The sequence below is a fragment of the Aethalodelphis obliquidens genome, unplaced genomic scaffold, assembly GCF_003676395.1.
Source record: "Aethalodelphis obliquidens isolate GAN/ISIS:26980383/991018 unplaced genomic scaffold, ASM367639v1 scaffold58, whole genome shotgun sequence".
Taxonomy (NCBI): domain Eukaryota; kingdom Metazoa; phylum Chordata; class Mammalia; order Artiodactyla; family Delphinidae; genus Aethalodelphis; species Aethalodelphis obliquidens.
The window spans coordinates 8,720,008-8,738,654 of NW_020838002.1; positions in this window are offsets into that span (position 1 = coordinate 8,720,008).

The window sequence follows — 18,647 nt, forward strand, 5'->3', positions numbered from 1 at the left end:
AATTTACAGTAGTATTCACTCCTGGTGTTGCACATTCTGTGGGTTTGGACAAATGTGTGATGACATATATCCACCATTATGGTATCATATAAAGTAGTGTCACTGCCCTAAAAATCCTCTGTGCTCCAACTAATTATGCTTCTCTCTCTCCTAAACCCTGGCAAAAACTGGTCTTTTCACTATCTCAATAGTTCTGTTTTTTTCCAGAATGTCATGTAGTTGAAATCGTATAGTATGTAGCTTTTTCAGATTGGCTTCTTTCACTTAGTAATATGCATTTAAGATTCCTCCATGTTTTTTTCATGGCCTGATGGGTGGCTCATTTCTTTTCAGTGTTGAATACTATTCCATTCTCTGGAGACACCACTGTTTACTTATCCAGTTACCTACTGAAGGACATCTTGATTCCTTCCAAGTTCTGGCAATATGAATAAAGCTGCTATAAACGTTCCTGTGCACATTTGTGTGTGTGTGTGTGTGGACTTAAAACACAAAACTCCTTTGGGTAAATACCAAAGAGCGTGATTGCTGAATTGGTATGGTAAGAATACCTTTAGTTTTGTTAGAAACTGCCAAACTGTCTTCCAAAGTGGCTGTACCATTTTGCAGTACAAATAGCAGTAAATGAGAGTTCTTGTTGCTCCATGTCTTCGCCAGCATTTGGTGTTGTCAGTGTTCTGGCCATTCTAATTGGTGTGTAGTGATATCTCATTGTTTTAATTTGCATTTCCCTGATGACATATGATGTGGAGCATCTTTTCATGTGCTTATTTGCCATCTATATTTCTTCTTTGGTGAGGTTTCTCTTAAGGTCTTTGGCCCATTTTTAAATCGGGTTGTTTTCTTATTGTTGAATTTTAAGAGTTCTTTGTATATTTTGTATAACAGTCCTTTATCTGATATGTCTTTTGAAAATATTTTCTCCCAGTGTATGCTTTGTCTTTTCATTCTCTTGACAGGGTCTTTTGCAGAGCAGAAAATTTTAGTTTTAATGAAGTCCAGCTTATCAATTTTTTCTTTCTTGGATTGTGCCTTTGGTATTGCAACTAAAAAGTCACTGCCAAACCCAAGGTTATCTAGGTTTTCTCCTATGCAAAAAATTTATATATATAAATTTATATGTATATAAATAAATTTATATATAGATAGATACATATGGGTATATATATATTTAATTGAAGTATAGTTGGGGACTTCCCTGGTGATCCAGTGGTTAAGACTCTGCACTTCCACTACAGGGGGCGCAGGTTTGATCCCTGGTCAGGGAACTAAGATCCTGCATCCTGCATGCCGCTTGGTGCAGCCTAAAAATTTTCTTTAAATAAAAATAAAAAACAGAAATGAAGTATAGTTGATTTACAATGTTTCAGGTGTACAGCAAAGTGATTCAGTTTATATATATATATATATATATATATATATATACACACACACACACACACACACACACACATATATACTAGTATATATATATTCTTTTTCAGATTCCCATTATAGGTTATTACAAGATATTGAATATAGTTCCCTGTGCTATACAGTAGGTCCTTGTTGTTTATCTATTTTATATATAGTAGTATGTATCTGTTAATCCTAAATTCTTAATTTATCCCTCCTCCACCTTTCTCCCTTGGTAACCATAAGTTTGTTTTCTCTGTCTGTGAGTCTATTTCTGTTTTGTAAATAAGCTCCTTTATTTTTTGAGATTCCACATATAGGTGATATCATATGATATTTGTCTTTGTCTGACTTACTTAGTATGATAATCTCTATGTCCATTCATGTTGCTGCAAGTGGCATTACTTCATTCTTTTTTATGGCTGAGTAGTATTCCATTGTATATATATTCCCACATCTTTCTTATCCATTCATCTGTTGATGGACATTTAGGTTGCTTCCATGTCTTGGCTATTGTAAATAGTGCTGCTATGAACATTGGGGTGCATGTATCTTTTTGAATTAGAGTTTTTGTGTTTTCTGGATATATGCCCAAGAGTGGGATTACTGGATCATATGGTAACTCTATTTTTAGTTTTTTAAGGAACCTCCATACTCTTCTCCATAGTGGCTGCACCAATTTACATTCCCACCAACAGTGTAGGAGGGTTCTCTGTTCTGGTCTGTGGTCCATTTTAAGTTAATTTTGTGAAGACTGTAAGGTCTTTGTCTAGATTCTTTTTTTTTTTTTTTTTTTGCATGTGGATGTCTAGTTGTTCTAGCACCATTTGTTGAAAAGAATATCTTTTCTCCAATGTATTGCTCTTGCTCCTTTGTCAAAGATCAGTTGACTATATTTATGTGGGTCTATTTCTTTTTTTTTTAATGGTATTATCTTTTTAAAAAATATTTATTATTACTTTTGGCTGCGTTGGGTCTTAGTTGCAGCATGCGGGATCTTTTGTTGCAGCGTGTGGGCTGTTTGTTGCAGTGCGCGGGCTTCTCTCTAGTTGTGGAGCACAGGCTCAGTAGTTGTGGTGTGAAGGCTCTCTAGTTGTGGCATGCGGGCTCCAGAGTGCGTGGGCTCTGTAGTTGTGGCATGCAGGTTCAGTAGTTGCAGCTCATGGGCTTAGTTGCTCCGCAGCATGTGGGATCTTAGTTCCCCGACCAGGGATTGAACCTGCGTCCCCTGCATTGGAAGGCAATTCTTAACCACTGGACCACCAGGGAAATCCCTATGTGGGTCTATTTCTGCACTCTGTTCTCTGTTCCACTGATCTATTTGTTCTTTTATAAATACCACAGTCTTGATTACTGTAGCTTTATAGTGCGTCTTGAAGTCAGGTGTCAGTCCTCCAACTGGGTCTTTCTCTTTTAATACTGAGTTGGCTATTCTGGGTATTTTGCCTCTCCATATAAACTAAAGAACTTGTCAATATCCACGAAATAATTTTCTAGGGTTTTGATTGGGATTGATTGACTCTATAGATCAAGTTGGGAAGAACTGACATCTTGAAAAACTTGAGTATTTCTGTCCATGAACATGGAATCTCTGCATTTATTTAGTTATTTGGTTTCTTTCATCAGAGTTTTGTAATTTTCCTCATGTATATAATTTTGTATGTTGCAAACTGACCTTAGAAATTGTGACAAATAGTTCACCATATTTACATAGTAGGTCCAGGTTCAAATAAGCTGTGGGAACTGGGAGCCAGAAAGCAGTACTAAGGAGCTCTCAAATTTTCTTTGTTTGAAAGGGCACTTCTTCTTGGACTTTCATGTTTTAATGGAGAAAGCAGTAAAAAGTTACCAAATTCTATCCTTGCATTGAGATAGTATAACATGGTGTTTATCATAGCAGCTCTTAGTTTCAAATCCTAGTTTTGTGACCTTGAGCAAGTTAGTTCACCTATCTGTGCCTCCCGTTTTCTTATTTATAAAATGAAGGAATCATACCCTACTTTGTAAGGTTGCTATAAAAGTTAAATAAGGGAATACATATATAGCACCTGTTATATAGTTTGTACTCAATAAATGGTAGCTAGTAGTAGTTTGCCGTTATTGAATTTTCTTTCTCCAAGATTTTTAAGCTGTGTCAGAAACGACAAACAGCTATCAGCTTTACCAAATTGTACACTGAATTCAATCTGATGTAAATCTAGTTGTGATTATGATAAGGTAGTAATGTAAAAGGGTTTTGTTTGGCACTTGGTGTTTTAAAAAAATATTTATGTATTTATTTATTTTGGCCGTGCCGGGTCTTAGTTGCGGCATGCGAACTCTTAGTTGTGGCATGTGGGATCTAATTCCCCGACCAGGGATGGAAGCCAGGCCCCCTGCATTGGGAGCACGGAGTCTTATCCACTGAACCGCCAGGGAAGTCCCTGGTATTTGTTTTTTAAATTAAGTTATGAAAGGAGTTCAAAGGAGCAACAGAATCAAATATATATTTAAGTGGTGGAACAATATTCCCTTCCACCTACTTCCCCATTCCCCTGCAGTCATCAGAATTCAGTGCTTTGAGCAAAGGATGATACAAGTGAAAAGCTTTTGAGTTACAAGAACCTGAACTTTTAAGTTTCAGAAACCCAAAGCCTAAAAGATTCAAAGTATAAAGGTCTTGCCATGAACAGTGTATTTGGTAGAATAGACGCAGAACCAGGCTGCCTACTCCATTCTGGACTAATAGAGTGTTTATGGGCCCAAAAGGTTGTGGGAACAAAGGAATGTTATTCATGAGTGTGAACATGGATTGTGAGGCAATAGGCCTGAGAGAGAGCCTACCTCAGCAAAGGGGCCAGCAGACCCAAAAAGGTCAGAAGGAGGAAGGCATCCCAATACCTAGCAGGGTAGGAATGAACACATGTCAGCTTGAATAGATGGCAACTAGAGGCCCCAATATCATGTCCATCTCCGGAATTTAGGTGCAGCTCAGGAAAAGTAGGAGAGGGACATTCTGCTTTCACTGAGATTAAGTGCCTGCCCATTGGGCAGAATGGTAGCTCAAAATAGGAATTAAGTGTAGTGATATAAAAATAAAATTAATTTCTTGCACTTCTGAGTTAAGGTCTTAAATCTGTAAAAATCTAAATATGCTCCCAATGTCTTACTAGAATGTTTTGAAATGCAGTATCTTTCTTGGATCTGAAAAACTGTCTGCTGCCTTCCAAACATCGTGACTAGAAAAAAGGTGTCATTGTCCATGATGCTGAGTACATAATTACATAAAGAGTAGATGTATTAACCATACTTGTGTAGAATTAAAATAGTACCTTGATATATACTCAACAAAAATATGTACTTATATTCACTAAAAGATATGCTCCAGAATATTCATAGCAGTATTATTTGTAATAGCTAAAATCTAGAAACTCACCAGATGCCCATGGATAGTATAATGGAGAAAGAAATTGTGGTATGTTTAAAAAATGAAATAGTATGTAAGAATGAGAAGGAGCAAGCTATATATGACAGTAAGACTACATTTCACAAATCTAAGTTGGGTGGAAGAAACCATTCACAAAAGTACTAATGTATTATCCCGTTTATATCAAGTATCAAAACAAGAAAAACTATCAGTTAGCAGTGCGGATAGTAGTTATCTTGGGGGTTGTGGTGGCTAGTGACTAGAAGTGAGTCTGAGTGCTGCTTCTGGGGAGTTAGTAACATTCTATTTCTTGATCTGGTTGAGGATTATATGGATGTGTTTGTTTTGTGAAAATTCATTCATCTGTACTTGTATGTGCCTTTAAAAAATGCTGTGGCTATTATGTATGTGTTCTTCCTTATGTAAGTCAATTGTGCAGTTTCCAGTTTATGATTTGTCAAAAGAAGATAGTCAGGTAATGAATAAAAGTTAAGGACTTCCCTGGTGGTGCAGTGGTTAAGAATCCACCTGCCAATGCAGGGGACACGGGTTCGATCCCTGCTCTGGGAAGATCCCACATGCCTCGGAGCAACTAAGCCCGTGCGCCACAACTACTGAGCCTGTGTGCCACAGCTACTGAAGCCCATGCACCTAGAGCCCATGCTCCGCAACAAGAGAAGCCACCGCAATGAGAAGCCCAAGCAGCGCAACGAAGAGTAGCCCCTGCTCTCTGCAGCTAGGGAAAACCTGCGCGCAGCAACGAAGACCCAACGCAGCCAAAAATAAATAAATAATAACTAAATTTATATTAAAAAAGGATAAAAGTTAAGCCGTGAGAAATAGGATGATCAAAATTTTTAAAAGTTTTTTACTTTACATTATATTGATAGGTATTTTCTTCCACTTAAAAGATAATAGATTGCTCAATATAGTAGAGCAATTTTGGAAACACTCCTGAATTTTAAAGAAAACTACATTTTGGAATACCCAGTAGTTAAGATGATTTCTATGTATGGATGCTAAGGGGTCTAAACTTGCTTTATGAAGATGGACTTTCTTGAACACCACCACTCAGATAATACAGCATTCACAGCATCAGTGAAAACTTAGCACTTTAAATCTGGCTGGATTATAGATAGAGACTGTCATGTTAGATTTAGTACAACTGTAGAATTAATACTCAAAACCCCCATGCTGCACAATTTTCCCATATGCTACATAAAAATGCTATATAGTTTTACACTCACAAGCTGCTATATTAGAGTGCTAGCTGATTTTATGCCTTCAGCTTGCTTAATGTGTTCATTTATATACAACAGAGTTTTACGCCACATTGGTCAAACAATCTATTGCAAAATAGTTTACAGTAAAACTATAATAAATTTGTACAAAGTATTGGTTTAACATTAATTTTCAAACTATGAAAGTCAGTGAACTATAAATCTGTAAATAAATTAGTAAAGCAAAAGACATAAATGACAAAAAATTGGTCACTGTGTTGTGTATGTGTTTTTTAGATAGCTCCATAGGGAAAATATATAGGAGGAAGCTTCATAAAATTTAAAATTAGTAACATAAAAATAACGTAATGCACAAAGAAGTAGACTATCTCAACAAAATTGTGAAGAAAACCACCCAAGAATCTGGTTCATAATCTTGACATACTGGCTTCACAATTCAGTTGAATGATACCCCACAAAGGAAAGCATCTTCACACTCTCGCGCTTCCAAAGATTTCTGGAGGCAAATTGATAGCACAGTCTATTTAATTCTTAGAATATCATGTTTCTGTTTGTGTGCATATGTTTGAATATCTTTACTATTTAAAAGACCACATTGAAGACATCACCTTGGGAATATGATAGTCCAAGCCCCCAGTGGATATTTGAATCCCCTCTACTACATGCTTTAAACAGTCACTCAGCCTCGATTTGATCACCTGCGGTGTTGGAAACTCACTACCTCCAGTACATTTTGATCCATTTGTTCTAGCCTTGACTGGTTACTTAGGGATTATGGCAATGCCAGTTCAGTCTCATTTTGTCAGACAAAACTTTTTTCTAGAAGACCCTTTGAAACCCAATCTCAATGGTGTCAACTGGGCACAGGAGAGACCAAACAAGAGAGTCACTATGTTAATGAAGATACCATCATCCTTGCTAAGAAAAAAACATGAGTCCTTCATTTTGACACATTTAATTGATAGCTGCTGTCTTCATTAGGGACTAGTAGTGAGAAAAAAAAAGTTGGGGTTTTCATTTGGAAAATTATGCCATAAGGATGTACATTCCCAAGGATCCCTGAGATCCACTCTGATTGGACTAGTTTAGGTTTAGTTCGTGCGCCCACCACTGACCCAGGGGCCAGGGGAATGGGATGTACTAGGCCTGGTCATGTGCTCTAACTCTAGCGTGATACCCTGTCAGATCATGTTAACTGTGACAGGGTGAGCAGTGAATCACAAAGGAAAATTACGGCTGTGACTAGGTCTACTTTGAATGTTGTGCAGGTTGTGTGCTGCACAACTCCCAGGGTTACCTTTCACACAATCTGCAATGTGATTGGGACTCCCTTGGAGTTGTGTGGTGCACAACCTATGCAGCTGTATGCAGTAACTCTGGCTGTGACTTGGAAAAGGAATTATTATTATGCTGGAGAGGCAAATTACAAATATCCACTGTTCTGATTAACTGTATTTGCTTATCTATTTGTTCCCAAAAGGCTTAAGAGGGTACTTTTTTGGAAAAAAAAAAAAGGTAAAAATTATTTTATTATTATTATTTTTTAAATTTTTATTTATTTATTTATTTTTGGCTGCAATGGGTTTTTGGTGCTGAGTGCGGGCTTTCTCTAGTTGCAGCGAGCGGGGGCTACTCTTCCTTGCGGTGCGCGGGATTCTCATTGCGGTGGCTTCTCTTGTTGTGGAGCATGCGATCTAGGTGCGCGGGCTTCAGTAGTTGTGGCACACGGGTTCAGTAGTTGTGGCTTGCGGGCTCTAGAGCGCAGGCTCAGTAACTGTGGTGCACTGGCTTAGTTGCTCCGCAGCATGTGGGATCTTCCTGGACCAGGGATTGAACCTGTGTCCCCTGCATTGACAGGCATATTCTTAACCACTGCACCACCAGGGAAGTCCCCTATTTTATTTTTTAACCTAATTTTATTTTTTAAACATCTTTATTGGAGTATAATTGCTTTACAATGTTGTGTTAGTTTCTGCTGTATAGCAAAGTGAATCAGCTACATGAACATCTCCATATCCCCTCCCTCTTGCGTCTCCCTCCCACCCTCCTTATCACACCCGTTCAGGTGGTCACAAAGCATCAAGCTGATCTCCCTGTGCTGTGCAGCTGCTTCCCACTAGCTATCTATTTTACATTTGGTAGTGTATATATGTCAATGCTACTCTCTCACTTCGTCCTAGCATACCCTTCCCCCTCCCCTTGTTGTGAGGTCCATTCTCTACTCTGTGTCTTTATTCCTGCCCTGCCCCAGGGTTAATCAGAACCTTTTTTTTTTTTTAGATCCAATACATATGTGTTAGTGTACAGTATTTGTTTTACTGTTTCTAACTTACTTCACTCTGTATGACAGACTCTAGGTCCATCCACCTCACTACAAATAACTCAATTTCGTTTCTTTTTATGGCTAATATTCCACTGTTTATATGTGCCACATCTTCTATATCCATGCATCTGTCAGTGGACACTTCGGTTGCTTCCATGTCCTGGCTATTGTAAATAGTGCTGCAATGAATATTGTGGTACATGTCTCTTTTTGAACTATGGTTTTCTCAGGGTATATGCCAAGTAGTGGGATTGCTGGGTCATATGGTAGTTCTATTTATATATATATATTTTTATTTTGCGGTACGCAGGCCTCTCACTGTTGTGGCCTCTCCCGTTGCGGAGCACAGGCTCCAGACGCGCAGGCTCAGCGGCCATGGCTCACGGGCCCAGCCCCTTTGCAGCATGTGGGATCCTCCTGGACCAGGGCACGAACCCATGTCCCCTGCATCGGCAGGCGGACTCTCAACCACTGCGCCACCAGGGAAGCCCCTATTTTTAGTTTTTTAAGGAACCTCCATACTGTTCTCGAAAGTGGCTCTATCAATTTACATTTCAATACATATCAAATTACATACAATTTACAAAAACATACGGTTTTTCTCTTTCTGACTTATTTCACTCTGTATGACAGACTCTAGGTCCATCCACCTCACTACAAATAACTCAATTTTGTTTCTTTTTATGGCTAAGTAATATTCCATTGTATATTTGTGCCACATCTTCTTTATCCATTCGTCTGTCAATGGAGACTTAGGTTGCTTCCATGTCCTGGCTATTGTATATAGAACAGCGATGAACATTGTGCTTCATGACTCTTTTTGAATTATGGTTTTCTCAGGGTATATGCCCAGGAGTAGGATTGCTGGGTCATATGGTAGTTCTATTTTTAGTTTTTTAAGGACCTCCATACTGTTCTCCATAGTGGCTGTATCAATTCACATTCCCACCAACAGTGCACGAGGGTTCCCTTTTCTCCACACCCTCTCCAGCATTTATTGTTTGTAGATTTTTTGATGATGGCCGTTCTGACTGGTGTGAGGTGATATCTCATTGTAGTTTTGATTTGCAATTCTGTAATGGTTAGTGATGTTGAGCATTCTTTCATGTGTTTGTTGGCTACCCGTATATCTTCTTTGGAAAAATGTCTATTTAGGTCTTCTGCCCATTTTGGGATTGGGTTGTGTGTTTTTTTGATATTGAGCTGCATGTGCTCCTTGTAAATTTTGGAGATTACTCCTTTGTCAGTTGCTTCATTTGCAAATATTTTCTCCCATTCTGAGGGTTGTCTTTTGGTCTTGTTTATGGTTTCCTTTGCCGGACAAAAGCTTTTAAGTTTCATTAGGTCCCATTTGTGTATTTTTGTTCTTATTTCCATTTCTCTAGGAGGTGGGTCCAAAAGGATCTTGCTGTGATTTATGTCATAGAGTGTTCTGCCTATGTTTTCCTCTAAGAGTTTTATAGTGTCTGGCCTTACGTTTAGGTCTTTAATCCATTTTGAGTTTATTTCTATGTATGGTATTAGGTAGTGTTCTAATTTCATGCTTTTACTTGTAGCTGTCCAGTTTTCCCAGCACCACTAGCTTTATTGAAGAGGGTATCTTTTCTCCATTATATATTCTTGCCTCCTTTATCAAAAATAAGGTGATCATATGTGCGTGGGTTTATCTCTGGGCTTTCTATCCTGTTCCATTGATCTATATTTCTGTTTTTGTGCCAGTACCATACTGTCTTGATTACTGTAGCTTTGTAGTATAGTCTGAAGTCCAGGAGCCTGATTCCTCCAGCTCCGTTTTTCTTTCTTAAGATCCTTTGGCTATTCGGGGTCTTTTGTGTTTCCGTACAAATTGTGAAATTTTTCGTTCTAGTTCTGTGAAAAATGACATTGATAATTTGATAAGGATTGCATTGAATCTGTAGATTGCTTTGGGTAGTATAGTCATTTTCATAATGTTGGTTCTTCCAATCCAAGAATATGGTATATCTCTCCATCTGTTTGTATCATCTTTAATTTCTTTCATTAGTGTCTTATAGTTTTCTGCATACAGGTCTTTTGTCTCCTTAGGTAGGTTTATTCCTAGGTATTCTATTCTTTTTGTTGCAATGGTAAATGGGAGTGTCTCCTTAATATCTTTCAGATTTTTAATCATTAGTGTATAGGAATACAAGAGATTTCTGTGCATTAATTTTGTATCCTGCTACTTTACCAAATTCATTGATTAGCTCTAGTAGTTTTCTGGTAGCATATTTAGGACTCTCTATGTATAGTATCATATCATCTGCAAACAGTGACAGTTTTACTTCTTCTTTTCCAATTTAGATTGCTTTTATTTCTTTTTCTTCTCTGATTGCTGTGGCTAAAACTTCCAAAACTATGTTGAATAATAGTGGTGAGAGTGGACAACCTTGTCTTGTTCCTCATCTTAGATGAAATGGTTTCACTTTTTCACCATTGAGAACGATGTTGGCTGTGGGTTTGTCATATATGGCCTTTATTATGTTGAGGTAAGTTCCCTCTATGCCTACTTTCTGGAGGGTTTTTATCATAAATGGGTGTTGAATTTTGTTGAAAGCTTTTTCTGCATCTATTGAGATGATCATATTGTTTTTCTCCTTCAGTTTGTTAATATACTGTATCACATTGATTGATTTGTGTATATTGAAGAATCCTTGCATTCCCAGGATAAACCCCACTTGATCATGGTGTATGATCCTTTTAATGTGCTGTTGGATTCTGTTTGCTAGTATTTTGTTGAGGATTTTTGCATCTATGTTCATCAGTGATATTGGCCTATAGTTTTCATTCTTTGTGACATCTTTGTCTGGTTTGGGTATCACAGTGATGGTGGCCTCGTAGAATGAGTTTAGGAGTGTTCCTCCCTCTGCTATATTTTGGAAGAGTTTGAGAAGGATAGGTATTAGCTCTTCTCAAAATGTTTGATAGAATTCACCTGTGAAGCCATTTGGTCCTGGGCTTTTGTTTGTTGGAAGATTTTTAATCACAGTCTCAATTTCAGTGCTTGTGATTGGTCTGTTTATATTTTCTATTTCTTCCTGGTTCAGTCTCGGAAGGTTGTGCTTTACTAAGAATGTGTCCATTTCTTCCAGGTTGTCCATTTTATTGGCATATAGTTGCATGTAGTAATCTCTCATGATCCTTTGTATTTCTTCAGTGTCGTTTGTTACTTCTCCTTTTTCATTTCTAATTCTGTTGATTTGAGTCTTCTCCCTTTTTTTCTTGATGAGTCTGGCTAATGGTTTATCAATTTTGTTTATCTTCTCAAAGCACCAGCTTTTAATTTTACTGATCTTTGCTATTGTTTCCTTCATTTCTTTTTCCTTTATTTCTGATCTGATCTTTGATTTCTTTCCTTCTAACTTTGGGGTTTTTTGTTCTTCTTTCTCTAATTGCTTTAAATGTAAGGTTAGGTTGTTTATTTGAGATGTTTCTTGTTTCTTGAGGTAGGAGTGTATTGCTATAAACTTCCCTCTTAGAACTGCTTTTGCTGCATCCCATAGGTTTTGGGTCGTCATGTTTTCATTGTCATTTGTTTCTAGGTATTTTTTGATTTCCTCTTTGATGTCTTCAGTGATCTCTTGGTTATTAAGTAGTGTATTGTTTAGCCTCCATGTGTTTGTATATTTTACAGAATTTTTCCTGTAATTGATATCTAGTCTCATAGTGTTGTGGTCGCAAAAGATACTTGGTACGATTTCAATTTTCTTAAATTTACCAGGGCTTGATTTGTGACCCAAGATATGATCTATCCTGGAGAATGTTCCATGAGCACTTGAGAAGAATGTGTTTTATGTTGTTTTTGGATGGAATGTCCTATAAATATCAATTAAGTTCATCTTGTTGAATGTATCATTTAAAGCTTGTGTTTCCTTATTTGTTTTCATTTTGGATGATCTGTCCATTGGTGAAAGTGGGGTGTTAAAGTCCCCTACTATGACTGTGTTACTGTCGATTTCCCATTTTATGGCTGTTAACAGTTGCCTTATATATTGAGGTGCTCCTATGTTGGGTGCATAAATATTTACAAGTGTCATATCTTCTTGGATTGATCCCTTGATCATTATGTAGTGTCCTTCTTTGTGTCTTATAATAGTCTTTATTTTAAAGTCTATTTTGTCTGATAAGAGATTTGCTACTCCAGCGTTCTTTTGATTTCCATTTGCATGGAATATCTTTTTCCATCCCCTCAGTTTCAGTCTGTATGTGTCCCTAGGTCTGAAGTGGGTCTCTTGTAGACAGCATATATATGGGTCTTGTTTTTGTATCCATTCAGCCAGTCTGTGTCTTTTGGTTGGAGCACTTAATCCATTTACATTTAAAGTAATTATCGATATGTATGTTCCTATTACCATTTTCTTAACTGTTTTGCATTTGTTTTTGTACGTCTTTTCCTTCTCTTGTGTTTCCTGCCTAGAGAAGTTCCCTTAGCATTTTTTGTAAAGCTGGTTTGGTGGTGCTGAATTCTTTTAGCTTCTCCTTGTCTGTAAAGGTTTTAATTTTTCCATCAAATGTGAGTGAGATCCTGCTGGGTAGAGTAATCTTGGTTGTAGGTTTTTCCCTTTCATCAATTTAAATATGTCCTGCAACTCCCTTCTGCTTGCAGAGTTTCTGCTGAAAGATCAGCTGTTAACCTTATGGGGATTCCCTTGTATGTTATTTGTTGTTTTTCCCTTGCTACTTTTAATATCTTTTCTTTACATTTAATTTTTGATAGTTTGATTAATATATGTCTTGGAGTGTTTCTCCTTGGATTTATCCTGTATGGGACTCTCTGCACTTCCTGGACTTGGTTAACTATTTCCTTTCCCATATTAGGGAAGTTTTCAACTATAATCTCTTCAAATATTTTCTCAGTCCCTTTCTTTTTCTCTTCTTCTTCTGGGACCCCTATAATTCAAATGTTGGTGCATTTAATGTTGTCCCAGAGGTCTGTGAGACTGTCCTCAATTCTTTTCATTCTTTTTTCTTTTTGCTGCTCTGCAGTAGTTATTTCCACTATTTTACCTTCCTGGGCACTTACCTGTTCTTCTCCCTCAGTTATTCTGCTATTGATTCCTTCTAGAGAATTTTTAATTTCATTTATTGTGTTGTTTATCATTGTTTGTTTGCTCTTTAGTTCTTCTAGGTCCTTGTTAAACGTTTCTTGTGTTTTCTCCTTTCTATTTCCAAGATTTTGGATCATCTTTACTATCATTACCCTGAATTCTTTTTCAGGTAGACTGCCTATTTCCTCTTCATTTGTTTGGTCTGGTCGGTTTTTACATTGCTCCTTCATCTGCTGTGTGTTTCTTGTCTTCTTATTTTGCTTAACTTACTGTGTTTGGGGTCTGCTTTTCGCAGGCTGCAGGTTCGTAGTTTCCATTGTTTTTGGTGTCTACCCCCAGTGGCTAAGGTTGGTTCAGTGAGTTGTGTATGTTTCCTGGTGGAAGGGACTAGTGCCTGTGTTCTGGTGGATGAGGCTGGATCTTGTCTTTCTGGTGAGCAGGACGATGTCCGGTGGTGTGTTTTGTGGTATCTGTGACCTTATTATGATTTTAGGCAGCCTCTCTGCTAATGGGTGGGGTTGTGTTCCTGTCTTGGTAGTTTTTGGCATAGGGTGTCCAGCAATGTAGCTTGCTGGTCGTTGAGTGGAGCTGGGTCTTAGCGTTGAGATGGAGATCTCTGGGAGAGCTTTCACCATTTGATATTATGTGGTGCCGGGAGGTCTCTGGTGGACCAGTGTCCTGGACTCGGCTCTCCCAGCTCAGAGGCACAGGCCTGACACCCGGCCAGAGCACCAAGACCCTGTCAGCCACATGGCTCAGAAGAAAAGGGAGAATAAAAGAAAGAAAAAAATTATAATAATAATAATGTTATTAAAATAAACAATAATTATTTAAAATTTTTAAAATTAAAAAAAGAGAAACAGAAGAAAAGAAGAGAGCAACCAAACCAAAAAACAAATCCACCAATGATAACAAGCACTAAAAACTATACTAAAAAAAAAAAAAAATGGACAGACAGAACCCTAGGACAAATGGTAAAAGCAAAGCTATACAGACAAAATCACACAAAGAAGCATGCACATACACACTGAAAGGGAAAAAAATATATATCATTGCTCCCAAAGTCCACCACCTCAATTTTGGGATGATTCCTTGTCTATTCAGGTATTCCACAGATGCAGGGTACATCAAGTTGACTGTGGAGATTTAAACCGTTGCTTCTGAGGCTGCTGGGAGAGATTTCCCTTTCTCCTCTTTGTACGCACTGCTCCTGGGGTTCAGCTTTGGATTTCCCTGTGCCTCTGTGTGTAGGTCGCCTGACGGCATCTGTTCTTCACTCAGACAGGACGGGGTTAAAGTAGCAGCTGATTAGGGGGATCTGGCTCACTCAGGCCAGGGGGAGGGAGGGGTACGGAATGCAGGGCGAGCCTGCGGCGGCAGAGGCCAGTGTGACGTTGCACCAGCCTGAGGCGTGCCGTGCGTTCTCCCGGGGACGTTGTCCCTGGATCACAGGACCCTGGCAGTGGCGGGCTACACAGGCTCCCGGGAGGGGAAGTGTGGATAGTGACCTGTGCTTGCACACAGGCTTCTTGGTGGCGGCAGCAGCAGCCTTAGCATTTCATGCCCGTCTCTGGGGTCCGTGCTGATAGCCGCGGTTTGCGCCCTTCTCTAGAGCTTGTTTAGGTAGTGCTCTCAATCTCCTCTCCTCGCGCACCCCGAAGCAATGGTCTCTTGCCTCTTCGGCAGCTCCAGACTTTTTCCCGGACTCCCTCACGGCTAGCCGTGGTGCACTATCCCCCTTCAGGCTGTGTTCACGGAGACAACCCCAGTCCTCTCCCTAGGATCCGACCTCCGAAGCCAGAGCCTCAGCTCCCAGCCCCTGCCCGCCCCAGCGGGTGAGCAGACAAGCCTCTCCGGCTGGTGAGTGCCGGTCGGCACCGATCCTCTGTGCGGGAATCTCTCCGCTTTGCCCTCTGCACCCCTGTTGCTGTGCTCTCCTCCGTGGCTCCGAAGCTTCTCCCCACCCACCCCCTGTCTCCACCAGTGAAGCGGCTTCCTAGTGTGTGGAAACTTTTCCTCCTTCACAGCTCCCTCCCAGAGGGGCAGGTCCCGTCCCTATTCTTTTGTCTCTGTTTTTTCTTTTTTCTTTTTCCCTACCCAGGAACGTGGGGAGTTTCTTGCCTTTTGGGAGGTCTGAGGTCTTCTGCCAGCGTTCAGTAGGTGTTCTGTAGGAGGTGTTCCACGTGTAGATGTATTTCTGATGTATTTGTGGGGAGGAAGGTGATCTCCACGTCTTACTCTTCCGCCATCTTGAAGGTCTCTCTTTTGAACTTTTGAGTGTCTAAGAATAGAGGAAATACTGACTCTCCCCCACCATCTACTTCATCACCTGCCCTTGCCCCAGGTTGAAGGGGCTGTACTGACCAGAAAAGCTGAGTCATATCCCAAACACAGAGGAATGACCAGCTCTCTAGGAAAACTAATAGGATTGGGGAAGGGGTGGCCAAAGGAGACTTTAGCCATAATTCTAGTGCTTGCTTTTTTGCAAAGAGAATGTATTTCAGCATTGCTCATATAATTAGAAATATTGGGCTAAACAAAACCCATAAGCACCTGAGTACATTTTACTATATTTCCCACTAACCTTTAACCTTTATTTCTCACTTAACAATCTTTTGCTGGTTTTCTTACTGGGCTCAGATGGAATTCTGTTTTCTAACTCATCTCAAATACTTGTCTCAGAGTAATGTCCTTTGCAAGGTTCACATAGAAACTTCAGGACTTGAGGCTATTTTACCACTAAATGTCTACTCTGGCTTGTCCTGTCACAGTCACTACCCATCAAGTGACCCTGTTTGGGGGTTGGGTTAAGTAATGAGGTGTCCTGCCTCAGGTTCCACTTCTTGTTTCTTCCCTCCTTCCTCTGTATGGTCCTGTAAGGATGTCTCCAAACAAGGAGCCTCTGAGAAAAAGAGCATTTCACTGAAGAATCCAGGTACCCCAGCTATTAGTTTCTCATACAGCATAGAATCACCACTTTAGCAATTGGTAATCTGCCAATTATAAAATCTTCATTTAATCCAGAAACTTTTTTCTAAAAGGGTCAACATATATAGCAGAATAAATGCTATCTTTAAGTCAAAATCCAATATTTAAGCCAAAAACATTTGGAAACAGAACTATATAATGTATTTTTATCACAATTCACTAAGAAGAGAGCAAAAGGAGATGGGTTTAGGTCTAGGTTTGCTAAAAGGAAGGACCTTCTCAAAATATAGATTATATATCAAAACAGGTTATTAGGGATTGCCTTCCTTGAGGATCTTTAAAAATAGAATAGATAATCATTCTTCTTGAATGATCTAGATGCAGACGTTAGAAGCAAGAACTGAAATAAATGCTCTCCTTCAGTCCCCTATGGTTTGTCTAATCTATGATTTCTGACAACCCTTGTCCCCACCCACTGACTTTATCCCAGGTCGTCATGGAATAGCAGAGATGTGGAAGTGGATGAGAAGTAGACACTGGTAATGACATTTGGGTTACTTCGTCACAAGAATTTAGAAGAAATGATTACAGTGCTCTGTCAGTCCACCAACTGAGCCATTAGTGTAAGCTAGCAGTACAGCATAATCCTTCAGTTATTTCTAGAATCTTGATGAATCAATCAATCCATTCTTGAACAAACGAAAGAAAATAGGTAACCCATCCCCAAAGAAATATGGTAAAGCTGGGATTCCAATCTGAGCATAATATTGATCAGAACACAACAATGATATTCTTTTCTTCATACTCCTATATGATGTCCAACTCTTATTCAAAGTGTAATACATATGACATTTTTAGAAAGGTGTTTGGTTTGTGGTGTACATTTATTGAAAATTCTATAGGATGCATGTAATTGGCATAAATCTCATCATATATGAATTAATTTTTCAAGAAATGTACCTTTCTTCATTTTTATTTTTTATTTTTTATTTTATTTTTGGCTGCATTGGGTCTTTGTTGCTGCGCGCAGGCTTTTCTCTGGTTGCAGTGAGCGGGGGCTACTCTTCGTTGTGGTGCACAGGCTTCTCATTGCGGTGGCTTCTCTTGTTGGGAGCATGGGCTCTAGGTGTGCGGGCTTCAGTAGTTGTGGCACACGGGCTCAGTAGTTGTGGCTCGCGGGCTCTCGAGCACAGGCTCAGTAGTTGTGGCCACAGGCTTAGTTGCTCCGCGGTGTGTGGGATCTTCCTGGACCAGGGCTCGAACCCATGTCCCCTGCATTGGCAGGCGGATTCTTAACCACTGTGCCACCAGGGAACCCCCTTCTTCATTTTTCTACAACTTAATTTCCTCTTTCTTTAGTATCATTCTGCCAAGTGACAGATACTAAATCCTAGTCAGTTTAGGGTTCCCACTGCTCTTTTCCTCTGACATCTGGGGCCTTATATAGTGCCACAGCATCAGGGTGGGGATGGGTAGTGTCTTGTTCTTGTTCATCAGTCTATGCTAGCATCTGCTGGAGTGTACCACATCCTGTCCAGTTCCTCTGTCTTTGGCCTAAGTGGCAGTTCCATTGTCTCTCTTCCTGACTGCAGAGCCTCTCTGGATACACTCTCTTTCCCTACTTCCATGTTCCCTCACCATTCCTGGACTGCAGAAAACTAGGTGGGGTGTCTAAGCTTCTGCCCCAAGTCTGTGTTATTCTCAGGTGTGTGGAAAACATTTTGCTTCTCTCCACGCCACACTGAGGCCCGAGGGATGCTTCAAGGCTGCCTCTGTCCCACCTGCCAAGGCACAGATATTTCCATGCCCTCACCATGCTGGGTGAGGAGGACTCTGGTATCTTGAAACCTCCTTGGGCTCTATCTGGGGATGCACCACAGGTTTCCTCTACCCCTGTTCCTCACACCACGTGGGAAGAATTGGAGAAGGACCCTGAACTCTTTCTTAGGAACCCACCAGTGTCTAAACCTTCTTCTTTCCTTTGGATTTTCTCTCTTCATCTTCCAGTCCACGTAAACTTTATTTACTTTCAGAGGTGGCACCTACAGATCTTCCAAACTGTCCATGCTCAGAGAGCTCCAGGGTTTGGGTTTGTCATATTCAAAAACCTTTCCTGCTGTAACAGCTCTTCTCCAAGGTAATCAGTGCTTCACAGTATAGCTTTAAATGGGGGTATAAATGAACTAGCAGGAATTATAAACATATCTGTCAATATATCAAAATATGGTGCCCCACTATACTGTTATAAAAAATTTAATGACAAGAGGCAATGAGAGCTGGAAGATTTCAGT